Source organism: Chrysochloris asiatica, unplaced genomic scaffold (genome assembly GCF_000296735.1).
Source record: "Chrysochloris asiatica unplaced genomic scaffold, ChrAsi1.0 scaffold00074, whole genome shotgun sequence".
NCBI classification, from domain to species: Eukaryota; Metazoa; Chordata; class Mammalia; order Afrosoricida; family Chrysochloridae; genus Chrysochloris; species Chrysochloris asiatica.
The window spans coordinates 4,712,150-4,723,713 of record NW_006408592.1 but is presented as its reverse complement, the minus strand read 5'-3'; the positions used below and the strand labels follow the sequence as shown (position 1 = coordinate 4,723,713).

The following is an 11,564-nucleotide window of genomic DNA, read 5'->3' as shown; positions in this document are numbered from 1 at the left end:
GGAATTGAAGGAAGGAGTCAAAGCTGCACTGAAGACATTAGTAAACAACAAGGCTCCACGAAGTGACAGAATACAAATGGAAATGTTTCAATTAACTGATGTTGCACTGGAAGCGCTCACTAATGTATGCCAAGAAATTGGATAACAGTTACCTGACCAACTGACATGAAGAGATCCATATTTGTCCCCATTCCACAGAAAGGTGGCCTAACAAAATGTGAAAACGATTGAACAATGTCCATTAACATCATAGGCAAGTAAAATTTTGCTGAAGATAATTTTAAAATGGTTGTAGCATCATGTTGATCAAGAGCTGCTCGAAATTCAAACTGGATTCAGAAGAGGACAGGGAACTAGTTGTGTCATTGTTGACATCAGATGGATCTTAGTTGAAAGCAGAGAATACCACAAATATGTTTACTTGTGCTTTATTGACTATGCCATGCTTTATTGACTATGCAAAGGCTTTTGACTGTGTGGATCATAACAAACAATGGATAACATTGCGAAGAATAGGAATTCCAGAACACTTAATTGTGCTCATGAAGAACCTATACAAAGACCAAGAAACGGTCATTTGAAAAGAACAAGGGGATACTGTGTGGTTTAAAATCAGGAAAGGTGTCTGCCAGGGTTGCATCCATTCACTATACTTACTCAGTTTGTACACTAAGTAAATAAATTGCAAAGGTGCACAATATAAAGAAGAATAAGGCATCAGCGTTAGAGGAAGGATCATTAACAACCTGTGATATGCAGATAACACAACCTTGTTCGCTAAAATCAAGCATGACTTGAAGCACTTGCTGATGGAGGTCAAATAATATGGTCTTCTGTATGTATTGCAACTCAATGTAAAGAAAACAAAAATTCTCACAACTGGACCAATAAACTACATTAAAGTAAGTGGAGAAAAGATTGAAGTTGTCAAGGACTTCATTTTACTTGAATCCACAATCAGTGGTCTTGGAAACAGCAATCAAGAAATCAAATGAAGTATTGCACTGGGCAAATTGGCTGCACAGTAACTCTTAAAAGTGTTAGAGAGCAAATATGCCATTTTAAGGACTAATGTGTGCCTTTTCCAAGTCATGGTATTTTCAATTGCTTCATATGTATGTGAAAGATGGATAATGAATAAGGAATACTGAGGAAAAATTTATGTTTTTGATTTATGGTGTTGTAGAAGAGTATCCAAAGAACTATGGAGTCCTGGTGTGACACTGTAGGATAAGCACTGGATTGCAAGGTCAGTTTGAACCATGAGGTCAGTGGTTCAAACCCTCATACCACTCTTTGAAAACACTACACAGGTAGCTGTCAGTTGGAATCAACTCAATGGCACTTAACAACAACAACATGTACTTCCAGAACAAACAAATCTGAAAGGAATAATCCTCCTTAGGAAAGAGAATGACAAGACTTTGTTTCATGTACTTTGGACAGATTATCAGGAAGGACCAATCCCTGGAAAAGGACATCATGCTTGGTAAAGTAGATGGTAATCAGATAAGAGGACGTCCCCAATGAGATGGACTGATACAGGGCTTGCAACAACGGGCTCACACTTAAATGATTGTGAGGATGGTGCAGGACAGAGCACAGTTTCATTCTGTTGTGTACAGAGTTGCTATGAATTAGAAATAGACTCTATGGCACCAAACAACAGCAACAAGCTGTCTTTAACTTCCTGAGACATCCAATAAGGCAAGTATTATTATTATGTTGTATTTTTACAAACAAGAAAACTAAAGATTAAACACATGAAATACTTTGCTCAAAGTAAGATGTCTGCTCAAAGTAAGATGTCTGGCCCCAAACCCTCTGTCTTAACTACAGTTCCAATCTGTCTACTAGTTTGTACACTGTGTTTCAGTCTGGCAAATCTTAAAACAGTCTACAAATATGTGCTACTCTTAGCAGTAGTTGCAAAAATATAAGTTATAAAAAATTCCTGAGGAAAAGAAAGAAACACGAAAGCACTAATTTTTCTCACACTGGGTATTAATTAGAGCTCATTTTAAAAGGTAACACAATTTGCTAAATTTTAATTTTATTTAAATATTTCAATCAATGGCATCAATAGTTATGGCCATCAACTTTTATTTTGAATGAAGAAGCTGGTAATGTGTGCATTTCAATAAAACTAGAAGTTAACGTGCTATCTCTTAAATATTGTACAAAATGAGATAGAGCAACTTAAATTTCAAAAGGACTTTTCATTTGACACAAACACTAAAATGAGAAAAATAAAAAAGGTCTGCTGACATGGTGTAAACATAGGAACATTATTATTATTAATTTTATGCTTGTGCCTTTGCATTTAGATAGTGGTTGTTGACGTTTTAATTCAGTCATTTAATTTTAATGAGTAAATTGTGAATACAACTTTTGTATTATCATATATGACCAAATTAAAACTGCTTCTTTAATTTCCAAGTAATTACACTCCTGTATTTCAAAGTATTGCTAACCATAAAGTTATACAATCTTCTTGCTATTCCTCTCTTAAAAGTTATCATCTTACACTATTTTATTGACTCTGAGAAACATGAAAAATCTCTACTGCCACAAAAACAAATTTAAAAATTTGCCTTGGAACTAAAAATTTGCCTAGGAACTAAAAAAATGTTATTTAACTTTGGTAATATTCCTTTAAATATGCATTTGGGAAATATGGTAAGTTAATTAAATATGAACATCTCTATACTTCTTCCTTTGTAGGTATCAATTTTGAGAAGATTAATTACTATAACTTAGCACTTATTCATCAATTGAATCAATTATACCTCAGAAAGCTTCCCAGAGCTAGAGTTAACATCGAAGAGTTAAAGTAATTTCAATCTACAATTTTGAGAGTGAGAAAATGTTGTATCCTTAGGTGATAACATAGCTTATTACCAAATGAGGCAATGAATGTGGCCAAATGTGACAAATTGGACTCTACTATGAATCCAAGAGACAGCTAGCTATCACTGAAATCTTGGCATTGAAAATACTGCCACCCATTACTGTTGATATTCTCTGATCATCGAATAAAGAAGTACATGTCCATAGCACATATGTTTTAATTAAGGAAAATGAAAAGATAATTTGGAATGTATTTCAATGAATTTTGGTGCTAATTGGACGTCATCCCTGACTATGATTAAACTCCAAGGACACTACATTTTCTAGGAGACTTGTAAATACAGGAAACAATAAAACATTTCCCAGCTTTTAAATAAACTCTTTGTATGGTCCCAGGGCTTACAAAGCTGCTAATGGTAACTTTTGAAAGTGATCAAACTGAATCTAGGAATAAACAATTGCTCTAACATAGTAGCTGCCAAGAAACTGTTTGGTTGCTGTTTCTCTGGTTTCAGCAAGTATCCTCATATATTCCAGTTCATTGTGCAATATTTGTTAAAGACCAGAGATACAAATCCAGAGTTTGGGGGAAAAAAATACAGAATAGGAGAGAAGCAGGGAGTCATGAAACTCTTGGGTTTCCCGTTTTCTCCAGCAGTTACTGAAAAACTCAGTAAAGACTTCCAAGATCATTAACTGTGATTCTCACTGACTTATTCAAAGGCTGTCTTTTTGGACATTCATATAGTGCATGTAGATAGGACTATGGAAAGTTTTGAAATTCAGTTGCAAATACAATTGGGATTCTCTCTAACCTCCCAGGAATATTATATAGCTGTGGCTTCTCTCAGTTTCACTGCCAAAATATTCAGGGTCACATAAAAGGAACCCTAAATAAAAAGAATTCATAAAAAGAATTGAAGGAGGAGAAAAGTGGTTTAAAAATGATTCCCACAGCAGTCGTGTGAACAAAGGGCAGGGAAGCAGGTTCAGTCTAAAAAATGTATGTGTGTGCATACCTATCTATTGCTCGCCTGTTGAATTCTGACTCAAAGCATGGTGACCCTATAGAACAGAGTTGAACTGTTCCATAGGGTTTTCAAGGCTTTATATCTTTATGTAAGCAGACTGCCATAATCTTTCTCTCATGGAGTGACTTCTGGGTTTGAATCACTGATCTTTTTGGTTAGCAGTTGAGCATTTAACCACTCTCCCATCATGACTTCCTGTATATACATACATACTTATGCTTACTAGGGGACTTCAAAAGGTTCACAGAAAAATTCCACTATCTTTTTATGCCATTTTCCCACAAACTTTTTGAAGCCCTCAAACCACAAGATCTGTGGTTTGAGACCACCAGCCACTCCACAGGAGAAATATGAGGCTTTCTGCTCCTGCAAATACATTTAAAGCCTCAGAAACCTTATACTGAGTTGCTACTAGTGGAAACTGACTCTATGGCATTTAACAACATATAATAATCCAACAATAGCATACTTTAAAAAATGCATATACCTGTTTGTATGAGAACACGCATATTTCTGTGTGTATGTATTAATCTTATACACACAGACATACATAAAGATAATCTTCATTCATTGGCTTCTATCTCTCATAGCTGGAAATAAAACAAGCTGAAAGGCATCTAAAAAAGATGAAATAACTAATCACTGTCAAGGACAGGCACAGGAAAGTGATTTTATTTTTAATGTTTTCAAGTCACAAGAGCTGTTATTTCTGCAACTGTCTGCTTGGTGGTTTTTCCTCCTTTATTTTTTTCTCTCCCATTTCAGTATTTTTCTTTTATGCCTTATGGACAAGGACATTTGTATTACTATTTGCATACACCCTCCATGATCATGTCTCCCATTTCGACTCTCTCTGGGCAGCATTTCTGCATGCAAAGGTCATAAATGGTCACTGTTGCCATGAAATGGTCTTGGGGGCAATCCTGTTGGATAGAAGATTTCCAAAACCTTTAAGCATTAGAACCAAGCACAGGAACAATTCGAGAGGGACTTCTCACAATGAGTACAACTTCAAGTGCTCCTAGTGCCAAGTGAGCTGGGTCTCTGTACTTTTATCTTAACTTCATCCTAACCCTAAGGCACCTCAAGGAGCCCAGGTGGCACAGTGGTTAAAGCACAGCGGATAACCAAAAGGTCGGTGTTCAGACCCACCAGCCACTCCACTGGAGAACAATGTGCCAGTCTGCTTTTGTTAAGCTTACAGCTTTGAAAACTCTATGGGCCAAGTTCTACTCTGTTTTTTTTTATGGCAGGAGGGTGGGAGAGGTTAGTTCCCTGAATCAGCAAATAGGTGTTGAGAGTCATTTGAGAAACATGAAGATGGACCACAAAGATGAGTATTTAATTCAGAGGACAAATAATATAATCAATAAGAATTATCATTTGTGGCAATATCTGCTAAATGCCAGTAATCTATATGCTAGTTCCACTCGGCATGCTAGTATCTTACTTAAAGTAGGAAACCATACTTACACATGGTATTATTAGGGTCAACTTGCAGAAAAAAAGTTGCTGAGACTCAGAGAATGCCTGTGTTTATGGATACCTACTAAGAATCATATTCAGGAATTGAACCTAATCTGATATTCAAGCCTGTACTCTTTGTAATCTGCCATGCTGACAAAGAAAAAAAAAAAAAAGATACAATCTGTTATGAGAGATGTCTTCTCTCCTCAAGAGTTCATGTTTCAAGAGATTCCTGACAAAATTGCTGATGCTGCTTGTACTGCTGTAGTAGTTCTCTATAGCAAGAACAGGGAAGTCTGGGAAATTCCACCACTCTGGTCATCCAGATGCTACTGGGAGACTATTTCTCTATGATATGTCAGTAGCAGAAACTGCTTCGAAAGTATGAGTTCTGGACAGAACCTCTGTACCATGGACATCTTGGAACAAAATTTAGGGGAGTACATTCAATATTTAGATAAAAAAAATCAAATTTTTACCCATCAATATGCAATTTCACTTTCTTCCCCCTGTTATTTGCACTTACAATGTACACAGTCACTTCTGACTGAACACATCAGGGAAAAGAAAAAGAAAACCAACCGCCTTGAATGCAAAAATTTAAGGTTAAAGATAATTTCACAAGCTTTATCACTATTATAAACCTGCAGTGCTCTTTTGTCAGACTATAGGTCTTTGTCAGAAACAGCAATACTCATAGCTAAAAAGCTTTTTAAACACATTCAGATAACTCTTTGTTTTTCTGAACTCACACCAAAATCATACAAGCAAAACCATGATGGTCAATGCATTTACTGCACAGCAACAGAAGTAAGCCCCTGTCCATGAAAGATTTGGAGAGAGAACAACATCATAAAACATACCCAAACTCAACAACACTTAGTCTTTCTGACATCAACTCTGGCAAAATGTGCTGGGTGAGCAGAAACACAGGAAGGGTTATTGTACACAAAAAGCCTTTGAAAAACAACAGAGCCCTTAGACATAGAAACAAAAACCCCACTGGGCCAAGCAAATAAAAGGACTCAGCTGCTAGTAAGAGAGGAAAATCCTGTTTCTTCATTCTCTTATCCTCTAAAGGAATCAACTAAGTGTAGTGAAGTAGAAAAAAGTTTGCAATTTCTTTTGACTTTTGAGCAAAAGCAGAAATACTTTTTTTTTTAATACTGAAATGATGATCCTTGTTGAAATAATGTTTTTAGAAAATGATAAAGTATTTAACAAGTTGCAAATGACATCAGAAACATGTTTTTAGGGTGTATGAGTAGCCCGAAATAGACTGCCCAAGATGCTTTTAAAAAACACATCTAGAAGTTAAAGATAAGCAGTTTTTCAGAGGTGCTGGCCAAAACATTAATTGAAGTCCCAAAAGGACAATACACAAGGGGAACTTGATGTGGAAGCAAGAGCTGTTATTTAAAGAGGTAGTTTTTTTCATCCTTAAAGTAAATTTACTTTGAGAATTAAAGGAGAAAATGAGTGTAATCAGTACGCATGCAGTAAAACATTTTTAAAAGTTTCTCTTTCTCTTTTCTTAAATTACTACCAATCCAATCTTCAGATATCCAATTGAGACATCTTATTGGAGGCTAATAAACTGGAAAATTTTAGAGTTGCTTTTCATCACTATTAAAACTGTTTTTCTGGTGAAACTAAGTAAAATGTTCCAAAGTACCAGACAATCAATAAAAAAAAGAATGTCTTCCTAAAGCACTATTCAATCAGTAACTTCCTCAACATTTTCCTAAATGATATTAATGCTGTCTTAGCTCATCCTATTTAAAGGTCTCTGTTTCTGAGTAAAAATAGGAGTAAAGACCAACACTGAGCAGTAATTGCTTCATTTAATAGTCACAACAATCCTATAAGATAGATTTTATTATTTACATTTTATAAAAAAGAAAACTAAGACTTAATAATATTTAAGGATGTCACTTAAATTTGTATAGCTAGTTTGTACAAAAGTTATCCATCAGTCACTGTACACAAGAAAGATAAGTGTTTCTTCTCCTGCGAAGATATACAGTCTTAGAAACCCCCCTCTACAGGGCTGCTATGAGTCAGAACTGACTCGACAGCACTTAACAACAGCAACAACAACAAAAAACCTAGGATTTAAACCCAGGTCTACCTATTTCAATAGCTCATACTTTCAGCAATGGGATTACACATGTGTTTCTACTAAGGAAAGAAATCTACAGATATGAGACATTTAAAAAAAACACAATTCTCATATGTGTCAAACTCACTGAATGTTAGTTAATAATCTTAGAAATACACATACAAGTACAGGTCTTTATTCATCATTAACTCAGATTGAAAGTCAACAGAGAAAGGTTTAGTCTTTCCAGTCTAGCCGGATTGAGAGCATGAGTGTACCCATTTTGAGTATTTAACAAAATAATTGAGCACTGACTGAGACATTTCCCCTCACACACCTCTTTTCTTTCCTTATTTCTTATATATTTGTTTTTATAATCTAATGATCAAGCAGCCTTGAAGCCTAGTCATCTGTGTGATTTCTAAAAGAGTAACCATCCAGACAAACCGGCCCTGGAAAAGTTAACCTATTTGGTATGTTTATCAGGAAATCGATTGATCACCTTGTGCACTTCTGTGAATGCTACAGTGGTAAGGCTGTAGCCCAGCTGCAAGCTGATTAACATTGTTTAAAACTGGTATAAATATTGCTTGTAAGAAATAGACATCAGACTCCATTCCTCTTTGTTGCAGGTGTCCCTAGAGCAGAATTCCTCGTAAAAGGCTTCTCTCTTTCTTTGTTATCTGGAGTGTTTATTAATTGGACTCAATCATTCCAGGGCATTGGACCCTAGCTTTATGGGTAACAGAATCAAAAGCAAATAATTAAAGACTACTCATTATCTGTTTGTCGTTCAGATGATCTTTTAGCTGTAGGGTGATTCGTAGATTGATTGGTTGCTGGTTGCAAGCTAAGCTTCTTTGGATAAAGCTTTTTTACACATATTTGATTAGAGTACATTTGCTTTGTACCTAAAATAGGTAGCATACCTTTGCTTAACATTTTTTGGATCATTCTTTTTCTCTTATGAATTCATGAAGAAAAAAGTCAAAGGCATCATATTATTTTATAATAAAAACATCATGATCAACACTGAAGGGGAGGGAAATAACTTTTAGGGCAAATGATTTAAAATGTTGCCAGATATCAACTTTTACCCTTGTCCTTAATAGTCAGCTGATAGTTAATTAACTTTGCATACTAATTTTAAAAAGCTGAAGATCTTTAAGGGCAATTAAAGAGGAAGTGAAGTTCTCTTCTTCCAGTGCCATACAGAGTAATTGCAATTGCTGTTGGTTATTTGCCCTCACATCAGTCCCTACTCTTAAGCGACCTTGTATAGTGTATCTGAGGAGTGGCTGGTAGATTTGAACCACTGAACTTGTGGTTCAATCTGACCTTTCAATCCAGTGCTTATTCTGATAAGGAGGTTTATCTCTAAATAGATAGCCTCCTTCTCCTCAAAAAAAGAAAACAAACAAACCCCGCCTCATTGCTGTTAAGCTCATTTCAACTCACAGAGACTCTACAGGACAGATCCTCTAGAGTAGAATTGTCTCATAGGGTTTCAGAGCTATAAATCTTTATAGGAACACACTGCAATGTCTTTCTCCCAAGGAATGACTGACAAAGTTTGAATTGCCGTACTTGTGACCAGCAGTCACACTTAACTACTGTAACACCATGGCTCTTCAAATAACACAAAGATCTATAAAATAATCGTGATGTTATTAAGTGTCATTGAGTCACTTCCAGCTCACAGAGACCCTGAATAGGTTTCCAAGAAGTACCATACCGAGACTCCATAAAACAATTCTTATTTTATAACTGTGTGTTGTTGTTGTTAAGTGCTGTCGAGTCAGCTTGGTTTCCAAGGAGCTTCTGGTGAGCTTGAATGGTGACCTTGAAGTTCAAATGGCATTGCAGTCTGGAGCATTAACCACAGTGGCATACCAGAACATGCTAAGTAGTTGTTATTTTATAACTTAACATGTTAAGTAGTAGTTATTTTATAACTACCATGTATTTTATGGAGTCCTGGTGTGACCCTGTGGGCTAATGCGCTGGACTGAAAAGTTGGTTTGAACCACAAGATTGGCAGTTCAAACTCACTAGCAGCTCTTTGGAAACCCTATACAGGGTCCCTGTGGGTTGTAACCGACTTGACGGCACTAAACAACAACCATGTATTTTATAATTACTATGTGAAACACCATCGAATCGCTTCTGACTCATAGAGACCCTGTATAGGGTTTTCAAGGAATGACTAGTGGGTTTGAACCATCAAATTTGTGGTTAGAGCAGTCCAGTGCTTATCCTATAGCACTACATTCAAATCTAGGTATTTTCAAATAAAATACTTTTATATGTGATTTTGTTGTTGTTGTTGTTGTTGTTTCAATGTTCAGTTCCCTTTAATGACCCCCATCTCCCTGAGGGGTAGACACAGGCAGCCAAGTGATGAACGGCATGGTGTTTACTTGAAGACCTTGCCCTGGTTAAAGGTTTTGCTCATGTGCTGGAAGCCTCCCTCCTAGGAAAAGTACTCTCAAACCAGCATCTGGGTCTCCTTGCTGCCAGGATCCAGCTTCTGCCACATGCAGAACTTACAGTCCACCTGCCAGTCTGGACTCAGCGGGAAGGCCAGCTCTTGACCTCTGAAGACCCAGACTCCAGAGATGGCGCTGCTGTTATGGGTTCCAAATAGGATGACACTGGCGAAGGCATTCTTTCTCAGCTTGTCCAATCGTTGGAACATTCCAGTGATGAGCTTGCAGCTCATGAAAGTCTGGGTGAGCTCCTCAAGGAAACAGTACTCAGACTACCACAAAGACCAGCCATCCTTATCAAAGTGCTTCCAGAAATACGGCAGTGCCACAGAGATCGTGTCTTCTTTGGAGTACTTGCGCTTAATTTCATATAACACAATGGTACTCTTGGGCAGGTGAGCAAAAGGGTCCTTGGCCTTTGGCTCGGCAGCGAGTACCTGCTCACATTCGTCCAGCTCCTCATAGGGGCAGCAGCCACGCCTTCTTCTCCTCTTTCAGCTCAGGCTGGGCCTTCTGCTTCTCCTCCCGCTGACCTTGCTCTTTCCGTGGGGTGTCCCTCTTAGGATAGCTCTCGGCAAACTTTTCTTTTTTAATGTTTTATTGTGAATTATGTGATAGTTTACATGGGAGAACATTAGCTTTACATTCATCCTATCATATATCATTTCATTGCCATGGTTACAATCCCTTACATGCATCATCAACCAACCAAAGGGTATACCCTGCAAGCCTGCCCCCACCCCCGATCAGTACACAGCCCCTCTCCCTCTCTGGGTCTAAAGTCCCCAGCAGCTCCATCTTTCCACGTCATCATCTCTTCCTCCATCTCTGGCATCACTGTTTCTCTAGGTAGGGTCTCACTCTCTGCTCTTCTCCCTTGATGGTTCCAGGGACCTCTGCTCCTGGACTGCAAAGTCAATCACTCCCCTCCTTTTGCTACAAAACATCCACGTTTACATTCCCAACCTTCACAGTCAGTCCTGATAACAATTATTCACTATTGTACCACAAGAAGCCTATCCCCGTCTCCTTTTATCAGTTCTACCCAGACAGATTGGATACTACTCAGTGGAGATTCTACCTTCCTCTGCACCCTCTGGATCTAGGATCCCTCTCAAAAGCTTGTAAGTCGGTCACTTCTTGCCTTTGTAGCCCCCATTTTGGATAGCCAATGTCTAAGTTGCCCATCCCTGTCTACTCTGTGTATGGAGGGGGAGAATTATCCTCGCTGTAAAGATTTGTTCCCTCTTTTGAGCTACCGCACCCATAGGTTCACCAAACTTTTCAGCATCGAACGGAACCATCTTCTCACAGAGCTTTCCCTCCCCTAAGACAGCCTAGAACTGGGGCTGGTTAATGCAGATGAGGAACCAGTGGTTGTTTTTGGGGAAGGCCTGATGAAAGGAAGGCTCTAGGACCTGTTTGTAGAGCCACAACAGGGTACAGACAACTGTGATGTCAGCCAGGGTCACACATTCGCCCACCAGGAAGTCCTCATGTTCAAGTGAGCATCTAGCAGTCCCAGAATTCGTCTCACCTCCTCCTTGGCATTCTCTGTGGCCTGCTTGTTGTGATGCATGATGCCCAAGGTGGGGAACACCCAGGTACTGGCTGGGGGGACTATGT

At 38.0% G+C, this 11,564-nt stretch overlaps 1 protein-coding gene and 1 pseudogene across 1 annotated transcript in view; both read right to left on the bottom strand.

The window, feature by feature from the left end:
- Positions 1-11,564, bottom strand: part of DLG2 (discs, large homolog 2 (Drosophila)) — a 1,151,973-nt gene that overhangs the window by 766,530 nt on the left and 373,879 nt on the right. The window lies entirely within an intron of this gene.
- Positions 9,866-11,564, bottom strand: part of LOC102832753 — a 7,006-nt pseudogene continuing 5,307 nt past the window's right edge.